Below are 5,555 nucleotides of genomic sequence, written 5' to 3'. Positions count from 1 at the left end.
TATGAGTCAGCAGTGCCCTGGCAGCCAGGAGGGCCAATGGTGTCCTGGGGGGCATCAGGCAAAGCATTCCCAGCCGGTCGAGGGAGGGGATTGTCCTGCTCTGCTCTGCACTGGTGCAGCCTCACCTTGAATATTGTGGCAGTTTTGGGCATGACAATATAAGATTATTAGAGTGTGTCCAAATGAGGTCAACGAAGATGGTGAAGGGCCTTGAGGGGAAGCTGTATGAGGAGTGGCTGAGGTCACTTGGTCTGTTCAACCTGGAGAAGAGGAGACTGAGAAGAGACCACCCTGCAGTCTACAACTTCCTTATGAGGGGAAGATGAGGGGCAAGCACTGATCTCTTCTCTGTGGTGACCAGTGACAGGACCCAAGGGAATGGCCTGAAGTTGTGTCAGGGGAGCTTTAGGTTAGAGATTAGAAAGAAATTCTTCACCCAGAGGGTAGTTGGAAACTGAAACAGGCTCCTTAAGGAAGTGGTCAGAGCACCAAGCCTGCCAGAGTTCAAAATGTTTTTGGACAATACTCTCAGGCACATGGTGTGACTCTTGGGGATGGTCCTGTGCAGGGCCAGGAGTTGGACTTGATGATCCTTGTGGATCCCTTAAAACTTGGCATATTCTCTGGTTCTGTGATTATTTGACTCCTCAAAGCTAAATTTACCACCATTTTTAAGTGGCAGACAAAAGGAGAGGAACATCTAACAGGGAGGAAAAAAGCACAGCACAGTCCAGATGGAGAAGAACACAGTTTTCAACCTAGCTCTTTCCACAGCCCAAACAAAACAGGCAAAAGCATGGTGATGTCATAGGTGTCTTACGTTCACCTGCGTTTCAGGGTCTGGTTGCTCTCAGGAAGGGGAAATGAATGCATTTGTCAACATACCACAGAGCTGTATATAGGCAGGGTTATATCCCTGCTGGCAATCTCCCATATGGGAGATTCCTAAGCTCCCAGGAAGGCTAAAAGTTTCATTTAAGAACAGGTTAGACAAATATAGGCCAGGAATGACATAAGTACAGGTCATCCTGCCTCAGGCAGACTGATGGACTGGATCACCTCCCAGGGCCTAGTCTGGTCTTGTTTTCTGTATTTTCTGTGTTAATACCCAGCTAAATAATGAAGTAGTAGAACTTGGAAAGTTTATAATATTCACAGGTCTGTGGAGAGTACAAGGAAACTAGGTGACAGTTGTTCAAAGGAATATTTCCTAGAGAAATACTAAGGAAACAAGAGTGGGTTTGCACTAATAGAAATAGAGGCAAATAGAAAGAAGAGGATGATGTTCTGCCACTGCACTGCATTTAAGAGACCTGTTCATCATGCAAGTGGACAGGATGGTCTGCTCTAGATGAGAGGAGCTCATTTGTGGTCAGACTGGAGAATAACCCACTGCAGAACAGGCAACATGCAACTATTAGATGAAAACAAAGAATTTTGCAAAGAAATCACCACAGCTCTGCATCTTGGGGCTAGACCCACACATGCATACTGCAAAAGCAGTGGGAGGAACTGGAAGATGTAAAATTATCCTTGAGTTGCCAGTCACCAGAAGGTTGTTCTAAATGGCTCCTTCTCAATTTCCCAACCTGCAAGAGCAATTTGTAAAGAGCAATTGAGCCTGCCAGGATGGATATATCACAATATAAGTAGTGTCAGAGCCAGAGTCAAGAGAGTCTGAGCAGGGCTGCACTTGGGGACAAACTAGGTGGGATGGGTAGCTCCTGAGGCAGCTGGGCACCTCCAGGGATGCTCAGAGTATGTCTGGGTACTGCAAAGGGCTCATAGGGACATCCCATAGCTGACTGGCACCTTCATAGCTGAAAGTGGTTTGAGGGACATCTGTAATGAACTCTAATTTCTATCATTCTCCAAAGTTAGGTAACTACAAAAGATCTTAGCAAATTTCTAGCTGCATTATATTGTCACTTCAGATTCATTGATATGTTTTGTCCTGTTGCTTAAAATACAATTGTGCTTTGATGGGGAAACAAGGCTTCTGTTAAGGAAGAGAGAAATGAAGTAATTGCAGTTGATGGAGACAGAACTCTTTTCCACTTTCAAAAAGCGTGGAGGGAAAGCCACTTCATAACACTAGAAATGCTACTGGCTTTGGGCATCGTTTTGTCAGGAGAGATAAATTCCAGAAGTATCTTTTCTAGGAATAAAAAAGTCTCTTTATGATATATTATATGAGGCTGCTGAAAATAGCGAGGCTGAAGACAGGCATTTTCCCTCTCATAGCAAACCAGCAACACTGAGTCAGAGTGACATTTTTTAAAGACTCGGAAAAAATTCATGGAAATTGCTCAGCTACAAAATTGTTAATGCCCTGAGCACTTGGGAGATGGACATAGATTGTGTCTCAAGATCAGCTTCCTTACAATGTCAGCAAAACAGTGTTTATGTCAGCAGTCTCTGCTTTCTAAGGTAGCTGAAGACCACCATACTAAGAAGTTTGTGAAAAAGCAAGTCCAGCACCCTGCATCAACATTAGTTCTTGATCTACAGTCCTGACTCCAAGGGTGTTTTCATCTATTCTTCTCTGGCATTTGTACAGGTGGCAGCAGAGATCAGGGCTGGATGGAATCTGCAGGATCACTGAATCCAGTGCCCATCGACTGCAACACAGACTTCAATCAAAGGGCCATTTTTCATGCCAGGAAAAGACCAATTGTGATACTTCTAATGCAGCAGAGGAAAAATTAGGAGAAATTCAGAACATTTCCAATTCTTGCAGTCACAGGATATCCCATGGATGCTTCAAGGTACATTGTGGTCTGTGTTGTGAATGAGGGACATACTCTGATCCTCCCTGCCAAACCATCCAGCAGGATGACACCTTTCTGACCACAGATCACAAGCTGCCATAATGATCAGTATGTGAACTGGACAGACTATGTCTGCTTTAATAAGTAACAAACTCAATAAACACAGATTTTGTAGAACAAAACCACTGATGCTGGGGACCTGCCATTGACACGACACAATTTAAGGGTGATAACTGCTAGTCTGATCCCCAGGTCCACACTGGGGCATGTTAGGTGTGCAGCTGAGACACATCTGGTTTAATCTCCTTCAGGGAATCGCCTTCACACTCTTGGTGGCTTTGCTGTGACACAACCTACACTGCAGTGAGTGGGGACCACCAGGACCATCACTTCAAACCTACGTTCCTGGTCTGGGTTAAAATTCTGATGTAGATTCACCTGCTAATGTCTCACCTGAGAGCATTACACCATCAAGGGCATGTCTGTGCCCTCTCTCCCACCACCTCAGAGAAAAATGTGTGTAGGAAACAGCTGGTGATGAATTAGTAATTTAGATTATAGAAAGGAGTTCCTCTTTGTGCCTTACACGTGGACACCCAGAAGGGAACAATATTAGGTGAAATGATGATGCAGAGAAGCAGCAAAATAGCATCAGCTCCTCTCGCAGGTATCAGAATATCCCAGACCTGTCTCCAGTAATTCTCCCTTTCTTTTTGCAGCTTTTGCTGTGAGAAGTGGCTAGGAGGGATGTGGAGCTCTTTGATGACGAACAAACCTGAAAGCTCAGAGTAGTTCAAAAAAGCTCTCAATGCTCGTAATAGCTGAGCCTTGACAAGCCCCTCTCCTTTCAGACTCAGAGGATTCCATCAGATGCCAAACTTCAGGAAAATGAGCTTGTGCAGGTCTCCTTCACTTTATTTTGAGAGAAGAGAAATAGGCCACACATCTTTCAGAGACGTGCTTACTTTCTGTCACTTACTGAGCCTGCAGCTTTGTGAAGGGAATAAGCTTTAGAATGAGGTAACCCACACTCAACCTTCATGGGCTGGAGCCTGTAAATGGCAAAGCCCTCTCCATCCCTGGCATTTAGACAAAAAAAAAAGAAATTCCTATTGTTGATATGATACAAACAATAGAAAATAATTAACTGTTTCATCTCTTCTTAAGTAGGAGACAGTGCTTAGGTATTCCTTATGTATAAAAATATATCCTCCAGTAGGATTCAACAGCATCTAGAAGTGCAGACACAGAGTACACCACTGGTGAAAAGAGTCACTGAGTTTGCATGAGAGACCTGTGTTTGCCAGGAGACTTCAGACTAACACATGTTCAGGGAACTAATATCTAAGAAAAAAAGGACACCAATTTTTGCCGCAGAACTCAAAAGGAAAATAGAGGTACAGGTTTTAGTGCTGTTCTTACATCCAGTACTAGAAGCCTTGATTTATCCACTTATTTAATCAGCACCCATTTATCACCACAACTGACTGAAATGATCCTAATGATAAATGGCTTGTTACACAAAAAGAAATTGAGAGGGAATTAGTGGCATTAAGAATTTTTCACAATTTAAATTATAATAAGTCTTCTTTCCTTTAAAGTTATTTCTTTCAGTAATCCATTCTGACTTTAGTATCTCCTGAAATAGAATTAGTGACATTAATACATTTTTTACTATTCAAATTATGGTCCACCCTTTTCCGTAGCTGGGTATTGCATTTAGTAAAGGAGCCTAAATTAACATCCATAGAAGGAGTTTATTAATTTAACACAAAATATTCTCATGGTTGGATGAGGTAATTAAAAAGCTTAATTATTGAAAGTTATTGATAAGGTTAAAAAAATTCTTAATGAAAGGTATGCTTTTTATGAGAATCAGGAAATTTCTGTACTTTTCAGTTCAAAAGCCTGCCACACTCCTTTTCATATGTACTTTCTATTCTAGAAACCCTAGAGTTCATCAAGAAAAGAAGAATCACAACATCATCTGAAGAATGTAGAATTTGTACGTCCAGTTTCCTATTTTATCATTCACAGGCTCATACACAGGAAATTAATAAATACATTGACCTCTTTAAAAAAAACTAATGGTTTCAGAAGACTTGAATATACTAGATTTATGGGAGGCAATGAAGATTTATTGAAGAGAACTAATTACACCTTGTTATCCACAATGAATGCCTTTCCAATTAATGTTATAAGAATAGAAATTACAAGGTAAAAAAATCTAATTGCAGAAGGAACAGACTTTTGAGTGGCAGTCCTCATGTATGGTTGCTGCTGTGCAGGCAGAGCTCTCTGAAGAGAGGGCCAGATTCAGCAAAATCTTACTGATGCTACCCTTAGCAATTTGTATCGCTATCTATGTCTCCATATCTGATATATAATGCTAGCTTTACAGGAAATGTAATGAGATTTGTAATGTACTTCATCTGCCTTTTAATAACACTATTCTAGGGAGAAAAACATTATGATAGGCAAAATCATTATTATGAGTTGTTTACATAGACTTGACCTGAAAGGCAGTAATCTAGGTAATACAGCTATTTATTAAAGAAAAAAAAGAACAAAACAAAACCACACAAAACCCCCAAGAAACAACAACAACAACACAAAACCCCTAGACCCCACCAAAAATGTTAACCTGGAGAAAATGCACTTTCAGGGCCAAATCCTGGAGATTTTTTTCCTCATCCACAGACTCTGCTGAAGTCAAGATATTAATTATTTATAGAAATGGGTTGTTAGGTAGTATTTTAATCAGGCATCACAAAAGCTTAAAGA

General features: G+C 41.3%; 1 long non-coding RNA gene across 1 annotated transcript; it reads left to right on the top strand.

Annotated features, from left to right (window-relative positions):
* Positions 1-853: 853 nt before the first annotated feature.
* On the top strand, positions 854-4,819 carry LOC108498507. Its single transcript, XR_001875190.1, has 3 exons — positions 854-985; positions 2,561-2,768; positions 4,717-4,819. It is a non-coding gene; the product is annotated as an uncharacterized LOC108498507 (long non-coding RNA).
* Positions 4,820-5,555: the final 736 nt, after the last annotated feature.

Source organism: Lepidothrix coronata, unplaced genomic scaffold (assembly GCF_001604755.1).
Source record: "Lepidothrix coronata isolate B3197 unplaced genomic scaffold, Lepidothrix_coronata-1.0 Scaffold60, whole genome shotgun sequence".
In the NCBI taxonomy this organism is placed as follows: Eukaryota; Metazoa; Chordata; class Aves; order Passeriformes; family Pipridae; genus Lepidothrix; species Lepidothrix coronata.
The sequence above is the reverse complement of the archived record's forward strand: the minus strand, read 5'-3'. Positions and strand labels throughout refer to the sequence as shown.